Raw genomic sequence first — 18411 nt, forward strand, 5'->3', positions numbered from 1 at the left:
TAATAAATGCAGAAGATAATTAACTACACTATTTAAATATAACTTGACATTTACTTATTGTAAGTACTGAAGATAAGTTACAATTTTAAAAAGCAAAAGCATTTATATTTAGACAGTAATTTATTTAATTTTGGGATTTTTCAGTGGAAGGACTTCTGAAAGTGCACCTTCCATTAACCTGAGCATGCCTTAAATCTGCATAATATACACTTATTTATACTAGGTAACTATATATGTCTATTTATTTTTATCATATTATTGTAGAGGACATGAATATGCGCAACGCGCTCCAAAAATGACCGAGATGCAGAGATAATATTATAATTGTTTCACCATAATCCATGTTATGATATTATGATAATATGTAGGTACCTATAATACTCTATAAGTACATAATGCATTATATAATTTATATTATACTGATCTATCTATTTGTGAATAGACGTAATTTGCGTATTTACTATTTATTAATATATATATATTATAAATTATAATAAATTATACATATACGGTATAGCCACATAGGTAACCGTATAATATTATAACTTACTATAGGTACCTAGTACTACCTACCTACCATAAGCCAGTTACGTCCGTGGTGGGTTTTTGTCGTGAAATGTATTTATCCCGGATATAACCATATGAATAACCACATACCTATGAATTATGATTCCCATAATGAACTCTATAAACTACGGTAATAAAATTACGAAATAATACGCATTGATATATTATTATTATGTGTAAACCTAACAGTTTTATCTGTCTCCGTGTCATTTCGAAGCTATTCCAATTTGTAATGCCAATCGATTCAATAAACAAAAAAAAGTTGTCCATGCAAATCCAAATTTCTATTTTCAATCCTGATTGACAGGTATTACGTGACAAATTAACAAAATAATTGTACAAAACAACACCGTGCTTTGACTGCTGAAATTGTCGCATCCGTTTTTTTCTCGCGGTCGGTTATTATTCAGGCGCATATACCTATGGACTAACAAATTTATATTACCATAGTCTCAATGAAAGCATGCATGTCGCATACTCCTAAATTAGCAGGGAAGGAAATGTGCTCCACACCACTAAATGACGCCATTGACTTTATGTTTATAGTATGCATAATATAATAAACTATATGTAATGTGCAAAGTGCGGAGCCCAGAGTCTGGCTAAAACAGCATTCATATAATGTATTTTCTGTCGTTTTAAAATTGTGTTTTTCGTAGATAAAGTCGTTTTTATAAAAAAAAAGTGTTATATAGGTAGATATTAATAGTTCCTACGCGGCTTGGTTTGACACTGACTTTTCTGGATGAATTACCTAGTCCATCTTCTTTCCATCATTCTTGCACTATAATATAATTATACGATTTCATCGACACACACCTTCATGACAATGTCGATATACTTAATTATTATGAAAGTAGCGGGTAATGTATCCTGCTGTCAATTGAAATTTTATGAGCATATTTTGCAGTTAACAAACACACGCACTCGCCTTTTATTTTGATATGTAAGATCTTATGTACCATATAAGTATTCGGCTGTGACTACTAGTTGTGGCCATAATATAGCAACTTATTTGAAATTTGAAGAATATCTACCCATATATATGCAAGCCTGGGCAAGTTAATGATAATTTTTAATTGAGTTGAGTTAAGTTGATTGAAAACATTATAATAAGTTTAAACTTTAAAGTTAATAGTTATCCTATTTTTTTTTCAACTCAATTAAGTTAATAGTTATATGGAAACTCACAATTAACTTATTAACTTAAGTTAGGTTATTTTTTTTTTTAACATTTAAATAGCCAGTAATATGGTTTAAAATAGTAAAAAGTAAATGTTTATCCAATATATATATGATATATATCATCAATAATAATTTTATTATTTTTATTATTTAATTATTTATAAATTAACATAACTTGGATTTAATTAAAAGTAACGTGTTATTTTTAAAATTTATATCAATAAAAATCAGTTAAGTAAAAATTAAGTAAATGAATATTAAATTTTAAAAAATTAAGTTTAAAAGTTAAAATTACTTAACTTAACTTTAACTTTTTAACTAGTTTATACCCAGACTGCTTATATGTCTTATTAGATAACAGATAACTGTATTTGTGTACAAAATTGAAAATATTATATTTTATAACATACGGCATAATTTTTCAACTTATCGCAGGGATTTCTGTAAATAAGTAATTATCAGTCTATATTAATAATATATTATAGACTGTATAGCGTTACCTATTACCTACTGTTGTACTGTGCAATACTATAAATTATATCGGCGGGTGAAATCATATTAATAATTGTAGTTGTACAATTTTTCCAAACAGGGATATATTATATTACAATATTTACAGTACTAAAATCAGTTTGACAATGATATTAAGATTTTACGGATGGCTAATATAGGTAAGTAAATTATATACAGAAAGTGCAATTTATGACTGTTTTAAATACATCTAAATATGATTATTCTTACTTAAAACTACATGTTTGATAACACCTGCAATGGTATATAATAATATTAGCCTCGTAAAGTCGTTTAATTTGAGAGGTCACTTTGTAATTATTTTGGTAAACTAAAATTAATCGGTAAATTAACCAGGTTTAACTATTATGTTTAATATATTGTATAATTTATATAGGTAATATATATTATTATAAAACAATTACAGGGAACGTAATCCTATTATGTGGCCACGTGGGTAGTTTGAGCCATTAATATTATATTGCATCATATTTATAATACAGTATAATTTCTGCAGATTAATAAGGTGCGCAGATTATAATATTAATAATCATTAAAACATGGCTAACAGATCTGAGACGGAACTGTCGTCGTCAGGACTTGTCTTCTCGTAATTTTAAAACCGTACCCACATATCGAAACCCACAAACATCGAGTATTCGGAAATTGTGATAACAGTCCTGCTATGATTCCTTTAATAATATTTGAATTCATTATACGCTAAATGTGTTTCATTAATTAGTTATATCGTTGTGCATAGACCAGATATACATTCTATAGATATAGAGAGAATATAGATACAGTTCAATGTGTTATCAGGGATTCAGTGTCAGCCATTTGACATTAAATTGTTATTTTTGTTTATATTTACGACGGTTACATTTTTTTTTTTTTTTTTTTTTTTTTTTTTTTTTTTTTTTTTATTGGGTAACCCGCGGCAACATAGGCCATTGGGTGTGGGGAGGGCACTGTAGGTTTTATATTGGGTAGGTTGGTAGGTTGGGTAGGTTGGTACACGTGTGTGTTGTGTTTGGCAGAATTTCTAATGGGGCACCCGTAGGTTTCTGCCGTGCCCCGGGGTGGGGGGATGGCGGCACTTGTTCTCCGGACACCGTGACTTGCACGGAGAAAAATGCCGCCCAGTGGTCGAGGATCGAACTCGGACCGGCTGTGCCGAATCCGTCGCGTTAGACCGCTCGGCCACCTCGTCCCCCGACGGTTACATTATAATACTGTATTATTTTATTGTGATAAATTAACTAATAAATATATGGAAATGGCACAAATCAAAATTAAGGTATAGAGTTATACCTACCAATTTTTTATTGGTCGTCATTGTGTAAACATTGGCGTATGTTTTGTACGTGCATATCGTTAGATATGTCCTCTTAGATGTTAGAAACTAAATGTGTGCTGCGGTTCTCGAAGACATATTGTGTTGCGGTTTTAATCAGCTCTTTGACCGGTATTCGAACGAAGGAGTATATCAATTATAGGTATGTTGAGTATTGTAGACTATGTACATTTTTCAAACGACATGCACGTTAAAATGTATATCCACATTGAAACGCGGCGAGGTACACGATAATAGATATATATATATAGTATATATTACGCATAAATTACGTTTGAGTCGGATGTCCGGAGGATCAATAAAGTCGTATACATGTATGAGAATAGTAACGTTTCCGGGTGACGTTGAAAAATCGTCCGTATAAATGCCAATTAGATTCAAACAGGCGGAGGATTTGCTGAAAGGGTTAGAGAAACTCTTTTCATCCACGAAGTATATTATATACACGAATACTCCACCGGGACGTGCGTTCATATTATGCAGCTATGCATTTTTTCCCGCTGCTAGTTAGTAGGTACGTATATATATATTATAATATTATATATAATATTATGTATAATTGTATATATGCAGGCACGCTGCTACATTATATACCTACACACCGTTTATATAAAATGTATGGAGGCACCCTACGTGAGTGTAAAGTGCGTGCTTGTCGTCGTTTGGCGCGGTGGGTCGAAATCGATAAACCTCGTTGTATAATATTATATACCTACATATGCCCACGGGCAGGGAGTACCAAAGTGCGTGCGCGTAATTTACGGAGCGCAGTACGAATAATATAACAACAATACTCGGGAGAGAGAGAGAGAGAGAGAGAGAAAGCATACAAGTCATAAAATTATAATAGATAAAGCCTTAGTTAGCATTTATATTGTTCAATTGTATTGAGTTTATGTGTTACCTACGCACCATACCTATTTTAATTTATTCATAAATTTACGTTGGAGAATCGTTGCGCACCCGTTAAATATAATAATTCAAATTTCTTTTATAACAAACACACGTAGGTATGTACTGTATAATCGGTATACAAGCGGGGAGGGAATTTTTGGAATTTTGGGGATCTCTCAATAAATTGATCTATTATCCTATATATTGGTTCGAAACTTGCTGGTAGCACTGAGTTTTGACTGGAAAGAATAATTATGTACCTAAAGAAGATGCCTTGAAAAATAACTTTCAAACCAACTTTTAATTAGTTTAATATGCATATCTCTATACGTTCATTATTTGAGTACCTGCAGCGTCTTTAGAAAATCATTACATTTTCAAGGATCGGGAGTAAAATAGACGTTTTAGACTTTTAGCCCCTTTAGAAACAATAAACGAATACTATTATAGGTAGCTAGGGGGTAATTTGGGTAATATGGCTTTATTTTCCCAAAATGTCTGGACCATTGAACCAAAATACCACTGAACAAACACTATTTAATTGCCATATTGACAAGTAGGAATTATTCAGTATGAAGAGGTTTTATATATTATGTTTATTTTATTTTGTATTTTTATTGAAATAATTTTTAACAATCAAAAATTGTTTTAATATTTACGCCACTGAGTATCTATTACGCTCAACACACGTAGTACCCAGAGTAATACATAGGCAGTTTGAATAATAATCATAATAATTTAATTTTAAAGCCAAATAATAATTTTGAACTGTACGATAATAAGCGAACATGCAACCGGCACGTACTCTCCGGCTCGAGTGTGTGTTGCCACGGCGACGACGGAATGATGTTCGGAAAGTGGTGGCGGTGGTGGCCTGCTATTTCGCTCTCTCGGTTATTCTCTCCCTCACTTTTCATCCATCTATCTCTCTCGTCGTTTTACCTCCATTGATAAAAATCCAGACCGGTGGTGGTGTATTTCCATCCTTGACGTCACCCGCAAGCGCACTGAGTATTACACATATTGCAAACACGCCCTTCATAGAAGTAGCAACTACCGCCGACGACAATATTATAAATATTATTCGTCCATGCAGCCGACGACGGTTTCTATAATATATCGCGCGTCATCGTCAGTTGGGGATTTATAATACCATATTTTATTTTTGGAAAGGGGTGCAAAGGGCTGAATGTAAAATTTACCAAGATGTATATAAGAGTGTATACCTTCTAAGGTTACCTTGGAAATCCCATTAAATCTATTTAGTGTCAGTAATTTTTCTACCCTAAAAAGTGTTTGCCGAAAAAAATGTTATTTGTAGTACAATATAAAACTTTGTTTTACACGTATAAAAAATAATTGGTCATGCATTTATTCAAAACACAATATATTGTATTGTATTTGTCTATATCGACTTTAAAGATAACTCAATGGGTTGGTCTGTCTTTTTAAAGGTTGATAAATTAACATCTCACATTTCGTATCAAAAATATTTACGGAGGTATCTAGACAGTTCTTAATTAATAAAATATAATTTTTAAGAAGGATATTGTATTATTGTATAGACTACCTAACGATTCACAACTTATAAGAAATCAAATTATTAGTAATTTCATAATTATAAAATAAAATATATGAGTATCTGGCAATGCTATGATCACAATTTATACCCACTGATATAACAGAACATACTTTGATTCTTGAAGATTGTACTCCTCCCGAATAGGGATGAAAATGACTGAAAGCCTCCTTATTCTCTGGATCCACCACCGTTGCATATGAAGTATTATAAAATATAATGCATGTGTGGGTATGATTTGTTTTGCTTACAAGGGCAGAGTCCTACATGTATGGCTGATGGATATAAAAAGGTGGCACCCACATAATACCTATGACCTATCGTACATTATTATACAATGATTTTTTCAAATACCAAATAAGCATGTGTACAGTACGCGTCATGGGCAATAATGTAAAACTAAACATTTTAAAATCGATGCGTTGTTATCTCAAATATCGATCGTGGTATACGTAAGGTGGAAATTCTGTACAGCTATGAATTCAGTTTTTCATACGTATTTAGCGTTATAACATTTTAGCATAAAATCTGACGTGCCATTAAGTCACTGTAGTCTTCGTCATAATGTATAATTTATATTCATATCAGCAAAACCATTAGGTACCCACCTACCTACTGTGTATTATAATAATTAGTATTATTATTATATATAATTATTAATTGTTAATATGCTCGTTCATATTATATACCACATGTGATACGATTTTACACATTTTATGAGATATCTTTTTGAAACACGCGTGATCAACCGCAATATATGTATGACATACTAGGTATGTATGAATAAAATACAAAATGCGCGTGCCCTCTCCTTATTCATAAATTATATACTTTTAATATTTAATAGTAGTTTCGCTCATCAAAATTCAGGGGAACAAAAATCTTAGAATTCACGTGTTTAAGATTTTCTAACATTAATAGTTTCAAAACTTTATTGTTTTTCAAAGTAATGATAGTGTTTATATTAAGTTATATAAATTAATTTACATATTAGCTAGTATACCTATTTTAAACGCAATACTTTAATTATTGTGCTTTGAGCCTTTGACATAGGTCATGCGACGTCATCGACTTGACATATATTATGTAAACTATGATTTGATGAAGCATTCGAAAATTGTCTTTATTACATTACACCATCTTAGTACTTCAGTGAAGTTAGGAATGTATATTGGTTAATAGTTTTAAAGTAATTTTATGTCAGCCCCTAAAATATCGAAAATTTCGTACTGTTTACTTAATACTTAATACTTGGAACACACAGATCCGCGGGGAGCTTAGACCACCACACTCCTCCTAAATATGTCTACCAGTAACAGCTTATTTAACTCTTTGTTTAAATAAAATTGAATAAACATACAAGCCCACTGGGCTATCAAAGTTTTCACAAAAAAAGTCATCTAAAGAATAGTTATCAAAATGAATTAATATATTATTTTAAAACAAATTATGTAGGTACCTCCTTAAAAGTTATAATTTGTAAGTCAGCTCAATATCATTAGGGATTAATGTTGGTATTATTTTGAGATTTTTCTGGAAAAATTCTCTCAAACCATTTTTAGTTGATTATTTTATCGTAATTTGAGTTATAAAAGATAAAACTAACATTTAAGCTAAAACAAGTAACAATAATTTTAAGTTGGTCATCGGTTTATGGGTCAATTTTGATTCAGCACACATATCACTATATCAGAAGTAAGAAAACAACAGGATTAACACATTAAATGCATATCTACCATTTAAAATCTACCTACTATAAAAGTGTATAGTATAGTATTATCAACTCTTATTATTATATTATTTTTGAGTATCAAATATACATTTTTAATCATCGTTTAAAATATACTTATTTAATATTTCATAAACGTATAAATTATTGATAAATTATTATTGCTTGTCAATCCTATATTTTTGTCCAGTACCCTGTGAATATACTTATTTGTAATTTCGTGAAACTTGTGGTATTATTTAATTTTGAGTTTTATTTTTACAGCACACTTAGAAAATTTGTACCCCACACACTTGATGTTTTAATACATACTATTTTAGGCCCTGGATTATGTGTTTTTTTATAATCATTGTTTTATTTACGAAAAACAATTTTTGGAGTAGCTAAACGCATGCAGTGGTGTGCCCATGGGTGGGAGGAAACCTCCCCAACACACGCACACGCACAATTGTCCCTTAAATACCCTTATTTGTGTCTTTAGTATTACCACTCCAATTCATTTAAATGTATTATTAGTTATAATAACACCCTCCCCCCGTTGAAAATTCCTGGTCACGCCACTGAACACATGCTTATTTCATGTAGCACCTTTATAGATTTGAAATGGAGCAAGGATGGGATTTTAGAATTATTTGCCTTTATTAGTTGTTACATCAAAAATTAGGTAAAACTTAAAAATATCTTTGAAGAAATGTGTTCAATATGAAAACCTGATAAGCCTTGATAAGTTTTGTGTAAACCGAGCTCAGTTTATCATCGTTTTTAGATTTATTATTTCTCTTATGTAGAAAAGGTAGAGACTTGCTCATTGCCTCATCTAACTCTATTATTATATTGAATTAAAATTTACAGAATTTAAACTTTCTATCTCCTATCTTTTTTTTTTATCCAGAAAATCAATAAACACACACTACCATACTACACACTATACATAATACCTACGACATGCGCTGCACGTTTATTATAACTTGTTATGTGTTATATTATTTGCACAGAATATTTAATTCGATATTTGAGTATTTAGTGAATAAATGTAGATATGCTACCCGATACCATGTGGAATATGATATGATACAAATGAAAATGTTCGAAAAACGTCTAAATACATAATATAATAATTATTATTGTAATAGAGACAAATTTAGTAAAATTATAGAAATGTTACGACGGAAAAAATCCTTTCAAAAACATTATTTTGTGATTATACTGCAATGTGACACATGACCGAACGGAACGTTATATATATATATTATATATATTATACTTTATGTGTGTGTTGTATAATATGTATACGTAGTATGCTAATTACGTTGCACAAATTATGTCCACTCGAACGGTTGGGGTAATTACTCGAAAGACACGCAACGATTCCCATTACTGGCGGTGACAATTAATTTTATTTGCACTGATCTCGTCTTCAAGTCTAAATTATGCAATATTATACGTCTTTCAGATAAAACTGATACTATTGGCTATCGTATGACGTTTAATATCCTTTATCAGATAATATTCACACCACAATTAGAAAATAAATCTATGTAGGTATACAATAAAACTACTGTTAAATATTAACCATTTTATTTGTGATTTTAAATTCATATATATTCGGATAGAGGTTCTTGAATCTTGTTTAATGGGAAAAATTTGTTTATATAATTTGTTTGATATTAACCTACGATTGTAATTAAGTATATTAAATTTACACATGTTTGCATGATATTAAATATCATATACAATTCAACTATCATTATGCGTAGGTTGCTCGTTTTAGAAAAAGTACTACTTATGGTTTGCATTTGCTATACATATAATGTTTGTGTTTGTAAGGAAAATTAATTTAGATTCAAAGTTTTTTGTTATATTTTAATATATTCCTGATGTGGATACCTTATACCTATGTAAATACGTTATAGATAATAACCAGTGGTGTATACATGGGTGGGGGTTATTATGATCCTATGTTATATATATATTGTATACTTATAAAATACAGGTAACTCTGTATAGTTTATAGTTGTGTACCATACAAATCAAATAAATGGTTTCAAATTATATTTTAATATATTACAATTCCCAAAAAATATGTTTTGAAACTTTCCCCTATAGCTATCCCTTATAAATTGATCCCGAATACGCACTGGCTTATAATATCGTATATTTCATTATTATTCCTAGTATTAAGCTGTAATGTTTATGACATAACGTTTAATTAAAAAAAGTGTATTGCCTCGTTTATATATGTAGGCTGTAAGTGTTCACTGTTCACTATGTATATAATTGTAGCAGTTATTGAATAAAGGTCATGGTTACATTTGTTTGAAAATATTTTAAGATAATTTTAATATTTTAACGATAAATATATTTATTGTTGAAATCATTGTTATGATTTTATATATAAATATAAATCTACCAATTAACGTGTAGTACAATGCTTGTATAAATATCCCTTTTATATGCAGGCTTTACGGTGAACCGAGAAAGGATTGTTTTTATATTACTTACCCTAGATGAATATATAATACAACCTACCAATCAAATGAAATATTGTTTGATCAAAGTGATTATATATAGACATTATATTATCAATTATTTGGACTCAATTAAGCAGCATATTACAATAAAAATAAAATACTCAATTTGCACTTAAATAAATAAAGTTAATTGGCTTTAATTTTTAATTTACTACGTGACTATTACATCATTATATAATATTATATTGGGACGTGGGAGGGAGAGTGAATAGATGGTGAGGATCGGAAAATAACAACCATTATTAGAACTAATGAATTTCGATTTCGACCCGATATTTTGAAGTGACTGAATTGTATTCCTAAATTGCACTACAATATCAAATTACTATGAAATTTCTCGACCATGTTATGGAAAATAATCAAAATAGAAAATGGAGTAGGGATTATAGCAGTACATCTACTTTTCAGTTAACTTACAGGAAAATTTGGTAAGTTTTACAGTTTTAGGAAAACATTAGAAAAGTTCCCGAATAAAGAAATGTATTAAATTACAAAGCTACCTATATATTATTAAGCATACAACACATACAATTGTTCGACAATCTACTTAAGTGTTATTAACAGAAAAGTAGTAGATGTGTAGAACTAGTAAATACATTTGCGTTGATTTTAATGCACATCGTAGAGTAATATGGACGTTAAAGAATTAGTTTGAACGAATTCAATTTCAGGAAATACTCAATGCTTGTTAGTAACATTTTTATAAGTACGAACTTTAACGTTTAGTCAAAGCAATCAAAGTAAGCGAAACAAAAATAATAAAGTGAATAATTTAATGTTTATCTAGGTACCTATCGGCTATCAATATATTAGTTCCATATATGGGCGGCACACAATTCCGCACAATATACCTTATTATTACCTACCCGATTCTGCACATTTTCGTAATACAAAAGATTTTTTTTTACTTAACCTAAATTTAACACGATTCCGCATAAAAATTGTTTCTACGTTGCCAGTTATGAGGAAAAATAATTATAATAATAATATTAAATAAAACGATTAATAATTAAAAAAAAATTTTATAGAAAAATGGTCAAATAGTCAAATTAGTTAAAATAAATAATCAAAATAAGTATTTAATTACAATTTTTTTCCTTGATATCGAGGACCAACTTGTGATACAAATTGAATAATAATTATAATAACAATATTTAAGACACAAAAATATGATAGCAATATTATGTACGTACGAAAGGGTATCGAACAGGTAACTGATGAGTCCAGATAAAACATATATGTAATACACAATAATTATAATTATATAATTCAGATAAGCTAGTATTTGGGGAAAACCCAAAATAATGTTATAATCTTAAATGACTTATATGTAATATTAATATAAACTATTTTTATGTTTAAAATCATTTTTATGGCAACGTCGAAAACTAGTTTTGTGCGGAATCGTGTGAATGAAAAGGTTTATGCGGAATCGTGAATTGCCGCCATATATTGCCTCCCTAGAAACACTCCATTAGAGAAAGTCTACCTACTATCAGGTATCCTATCTCCACCATCTTCCTCTCACAATGTTTAACCACCCTGAGTCACTTATAATATGCAGTATTTTATTTTATAAGTTAAATTAAAAATGGTTTGAGTACAGAAACAAATGTATTAAATATTTAAAGGTACCTAATCATAACATTACTTATTTAGTTACGAAAGTAAAAATACATTACGTTTTCTACATTTTGATTTCTCTAATATTATTGTAATGAAACTGTAATTTATTATATAAATTATTCATCGTAATTATGTTTCCTATTTTTTTTTTCAGATTTACACAGATAAAAAGTCATAAAATTATAAAACTATATTATATTTCAGATGTTTGTCTACGTTTGGAATTTGGTGCTTGGAGTTTAATCTGAAGTAGCCGTAAGTTCGTTAAACGTGTAAACATTTTATGCTCGCTGCAGAGTACTTAATTATGCTATTTGTGCTAAATAATGTTTGCTAAATAATAAAAATTCACTTATTCCTTTTTTTTATACCGTGTTTAGCATTACTTTAAGTAAGTAAGTTGTTAATTTGATTTTGAGCAAAAGAATAAAAAATATATATATATTTAAAAAGCTTTTTTACTGTCAAACGATTAAGGTGGATAGGTAATACATTTATTTATTATATTTGAGAATACGAAAGGATCATGAATTATTAACGTTGTGTGGGATCTTAAGTCGATTAAATTGTGCCCATGGTATACCTATAGGTATACATAAAACTATTCGCTTGTGGGCCAGGAGTGTGGTCGACTAAAATAACGAGAAGAAACCGTGAGTAATGGGATCGTCGGACAAGTTAGGTATAGTTGTACATAAATATGTATAATGTACAATCACATACACCTAAGCATGCTCGTCCCTATTTTGCCTTTAATAATGAATTTTTTCAATTCTGATTTTTAGAACTTTTAAATAATAAACTAAATGATCATATTTTAGATTTTTTATATCATTTAAGGAGTATCCAGTGGCTATACCAACTTCTTTTCTTAAAATAAGGAACCCTCTTTTCCCCGTAAATTATTAAGTAAATTATTTTTTTTTTGAAAACGTTGATGTATCCTAAACGAAATTTGAACTAGTAGTTTTTGAGTTTTTTTAGCTTTGTGTGATAAAGAAAATATAGGACCCCAGTATAACAGGTTTAGAAGTTATGGAGATTATGCTGACTCAAATGTTCAAAAAAATCACTCGCTTCATAATTTATTACAAAAAAGGATTGTTCCAATTGAGAAAAATAAATTTGTGGTGCTGTTACGTATCCTATAAAATATGTATAATATGGCACACGTTTGGATTAGTGTGGTGACATAACTAATTAGGCAATTAATATCATAAGTATGCTAAGATTATTGCAAAGAGGGTAATAAACACAGTAGTATTAAAATTAATCAAACTATAAAAGTGTTGTCATACGTCTATTTTAGGAAAAGTCTCGACATCAGCGAGAAACGATACGAATCGACCAGAATACTAAATTATGCTACGATACCTGAATTCCGTCTTGTATACAGAAAAGTCACCACCACCACGAACACCACCCTTAAGGATAAGAGCATAGGGAGACCATCAGAAGAGCTCGTCAGACGGTTACAGTATGGGTTAGCAAGTGGTAAGACGGTTAGGGATACTCAAGACACTTGGGGGTCTTAGCTGTCACAGTCTTAGCTGCAGACATTAGTTTTCAGAGTTATGTCGTAACACCGCTCACGGCTCACCACTCTATCATAGTATTACTAATGTATTTTCGTATTAAATATATATTAAATAAATACACATTTGATCTATATACATCACGTCTTCATTCCTAGTTTCGATATATGCACCAATATATCCACAAGAGTTTGGACGTAACAGTTCTATATAGGACACTCCTTGAATAGTGTAAAAACAATCTAAGTAATTGAAAATATGATCGTGAAGTATACCTACTTAAAAATTCCAAAAATCAGAATTATAAATTCATTTCTAAAGAAAAAATTGTGGTTGAGCATGCTTGGTGGAGCACTTTGTATTATTATATTATTGTAATTACACACGCAGTGAGACCTTGAAGTCTTTGATTAAAAAATTTAAAAAACATCATAAACCCTCATGTTAAAAAATGTATTAGGTATTTCCGTATCAAAAATACGTGTTGGTTGTTCGAGGTATACAGTTATACATAACTCAGCTATATATAACCCTAGCTATATATATTATTCGCTGGTAACGATTTTATTTTTACGTTTTACTGAAACTAAAAGATTTGAAACCCCTAGGGTTTTGATAATTCGATAATATTTAAACCCGGATAGTTTGATTTTATGTCGTCGGTTATAATATGGGATTTAAAAAATGAAAGATTTGAGTTTGGGATTTTCAAACCACCGTTTATTACGATAGCGAATTAAGATTTGTATGGTTTACAAAACTAGTTGTCTAAAGATTTAGGACAGCTGCAGTGCTGTGAACACGAGTATTGTTATTATATTCTATAGATTATGGATATAATAAACGATATGTCACGTTGCGAGTGAGTAATGAGAACTCACGTTTCCGTTATTTCCGTCCTTATATCCTGCTTCTAACACTGCAGAAACGTGCAAACCGATGCGCACGCACTTTCGTTCTCGGCGCCTAACACGTATAATATAATAATATTATAACAGCGATTTCCTCGGTCGATTTTTCGATTAAAGTGGCAGCACCGCTTCTGCACAGGCGCGCGCGCACGTGGAAAACCGCACCCGGGGGCCGCACTATAACCGTCCAAAACGGGCCGGGAAACGACGCTGCTGCCACTGGCCATGTGCGCACGTTTATATATTCGCTTTAAAAAAAAACCGAACCCCGCGAATCGAGTAGTAATATTATGTATGATGTATATATTATTATTATTATTATTATTATTATAGTCTGCTCAAACCCCGTGGCGAATATCTTGTATCTTGTACTACCCTCCGTGGCATAAATCGAAATTTATATAATATGATTATCGTCATCGAATAATATTATTATATATCCTGTACATATCTATAGATGGATCATATAATTATAATCTGACGTTTTAATTATATCGAATTTTGCCGTGCATATATTTTCGCATACTCTCGCCGCCGAAGGGCTTACACCAATTAGTCACGAAATATAGCCATACTCAATTTGATGCGTATTGTTTTTACGGAGATGGGATATGGTTTGAAGTGTGATAAAAACCAATGTGTGTGTGCTGTTCTCATACCGCGTGGTGAATATTGCACTTGGACCCTCTCGTTGTTGGCAGACGACGTAAAATCACATTGTTTTTTAAACCTGTACGTATAATTATATATATATATATATGGTGTGCACTCGCTTCGACGAGTGCCCTCTCAGCTTCGGATGCTCTTCTCGAACTAGTATCTGTGTATATATATTAATACGTCACCGTGTACAATCCGCACTTTTCGGGTAGTACCTATAGAAATTTTCGTATCGAGTGAAAAAATATTATATCAAGTTTATTGTCGAGTATTCAGATTCGTCTGAATATCGGTGGTTTGATTTAAACGGAAATCTCTGCAACATGTTATTATATAATATAACTTATAGCTGTTTTGGCGTGCACCCTGCACGTTCGTACGACATTATATTATGATATTTGGGGTGTACAAAGACACGCGTGTCCATTTGAAAGGGTAAACATGTTTAATGTACTTTTAAATTTCGTGTACGTCACGCGTGTAATCCATAATATTTTGATCGCAACCAGCCGATAAAATGTTAAATGTGTAATTTCGTATACCGATTTTCGTTCGCACCGTATTATTAAATGATAAACGCCACATTTTCATCGGAATAACAAATCAGTAATCACATCGGTTTGTGTATTATTTGATTACATATTGTATTCGTATACCGTACACACTACTGAGCTATAGGTAGGTACTGGTATTTTTAATGTGCCCTCATATGACCCATCTTTAAATTAGTGCTTTCTCTTATCGTTTCCCCAGGTTGCTTTATTTAGTATTTTCTTTTTTCTTCTTACCTCTCAATTCAAATAATTTCTGTTCATTTTTTCATTATGTCCATTATTTTATTAACTGTCAAAATAAATAGAATATACCTATCTGTCGAAATTGATATGAATATAAAAAAATTATATGAAAATAAAAACTACAATTGAAAAAAGCGTGCCATTATATTTTAATTCAATGATATAATATCATCGTATATGAAAAACGATTCTGAGTGGAGACAGTTTGTCAGTATAGTTGTTATTCTTAATTATATAATTTGTAATTTCGTCCAAATTTAAACATAAAATAACTATTAAAAAACTGTTGTTTTATATTTTTCAGATTACTAGGTTATTAGGTTACAGAATTAACTACTTACGTGGAACCTTATTTTAGATTTTTAATCTTTAGCTATAAAAGTCGAACATTTTATACATTTTTAAATTTTAAATTTGATAAATGTTGTCAAAATTCAAAATTCAAACTTTATATGCTTATAAAAAAATTGTACCTATGTATTTTTAATATTTTTTGACTGTTATTGTAATAATATATCAGGAGCCGTGTAATAAATTATAACACTTTTTGACTCAACAATTAATATTTTATTGACTTTTATATGACCATATAAACAGCTCAAAACGAGTCAAAATATTTTGAACATTTTATCAAGTATAGGAATTGATAAAAAAAAAACATATATTGGGGTAAATTTCCATTTTCAAGTATCAACAGTTATTTGATTTTGAATGAAATATCGATGAAATATCCAATGTTATAAAAATTTGAAATTCAAACGCTCATAAAAATTTAATTTGAAATTCCGGTAGACATTATTTTTTAAGTCAAGGTAGATAAACTTATAACGAATCTTGCATTAAATTGTCAAGTCTTAGATTTAAAAAAAATTTTTTTATGAATTTCTAACTCAAAATAATTTGCTCATTTTTGTTATTTTTACGTCTTTTGTCGAAATTTGAAGTTTAAATGCTTAAAAAAAAATATTGTGGTTAAGTATTTTTAATATTTTTAACTGTCACTTTAACTATATATTAGGAGCCTTATATTAAACTTTCAAGCTTTTTGGCCTAACGAATAACATTTTATTGAACTTATAGAAAACAAAACTAAAAAAATTAGGAACGGAATATATCCGTAGACAACCCAAAACAATTCAAAATATTTTGAAAACGGTTTGGTGTATATAAAATGCTAATATAAACATTTAGTGAACATTTTATGTATCTACGGTCATTTGTTTTAGCGTTACACTAAAAACCAAAATAGATTTTGTCAAAAACCGATTTTGCGTAAAAATTCCCGTTTTTCCTTAATTTTTATTTTATTTTTCGGCGCTTTTGAAAGCTACGTGCAATTTTTTACTTTCGACCCCTAAAAGTACCAACTAGATTCACTTTCCTATCAGAAAATATACTGTTGAAAAAAATCTAAACATTTTCACTGTTCTAAAAGGTAATGAGTCATTACTAATGACTGACACACAAACAAAATTATAAAATCAATACATTTATCGCCCCGCTCAAAATCTAAAATGTATATAATATTATATAATTATTATAAATGTATTATATTATATCATGTCAGCTTTCAATAATCGCCAACATGGAATTATAAATATTATATTGCATTATGTATTATTAAGATTTCCTAAAGTAAAATAGAACAGTCTTGGTCTATATTGAGGACGTGTGAATGTGTAATTGTTTGAATACATTTTACCATAGGCATACAAGATTATGTGGCCTTTAGTTGAATATCCATCAACCCTAAACCTACTATGTCTCACATAGTTTTTGGTACTTACTTAGAATATAGATAGGTACACTAATTTAGTTACACAACTGGCTTATATAATATATATTATATGGATACATTCAAAATGACTTACAGCACATTAATAAATCCACGCATAATTCACTATTTTAATCAATTAACTCTATCATAGATATCTGATAATATTAAAATATTGCTGTTGTACTACGTAATAATAATTTTAAATATTAATAATTATAGGTACAATGATTGCAGTTTGTATGAGTATGATATAAAACGGCAATTATCGACAGTCGTTAAATTACGGCTAGCTATATAAATAATTGTATACTATTTCAGAAAATATGTTAATACCATGTTGAAGAATAATGTTTCGTATGGGTACATTAACAACTAAAGATGTAAAATCACCTATGTTAAATTTTATTCCGATAACATAATATTACATAGGTAGGTATCTACAGATGGTCGAGTATATAATATTATCATACCGGAAGATATTTAGATACTTTATGTGATCCGTGTGACATTTCAGAACCAAAACGTATATTATACTTTAATGTTATACGCGTCACATTATCTTTTTATAAGGCGAGGGAGAAGGATAACATATATTATAAAATTCTGTCATGTCCCGACATCCATTATCAAGAAGATGCATTGATAAATCGCTACTTTGGATAAAAGTTCGACCCGCAATGGATGTGGAAACTATATTATAACAATATGCATTACGCATTAAGAAGCAACACGAGTCTAACCTCTCATATAAAAGTT

The 18411-nt window shown here is 30.0% G+C and overlaps 1 protein-coding gene across 3 annotated transcripts in view; it reads right to left on the bottom strand.

Moving 5' to 3' along the window:
- The window catches only part of LOC132944280 (synaptotagmin 1-like), a 41213-nt gene that overhangs the window by 15878 nt on the left and 6924 nt on the right, over positions 1-18411 (bottom strand). The window lies entirely within an intron of this gene.

Source organism: Metopolophium dirhodum, chromosome 5 (assembly GCF_019925205.1).
Source record: "Metopolophium dirhodum isolate CAU chromosome 5, ASM1992520v1, whole genome shotgun sequence".
In the NCBI taxonomy this organism is placed as follows: domain Eukaryota; kingdom Metazoa; phylum Arthropoda; class Insecta; order Hemiptera; family Aphididae; genus Metopolophium; species Metopolophium dirhodum.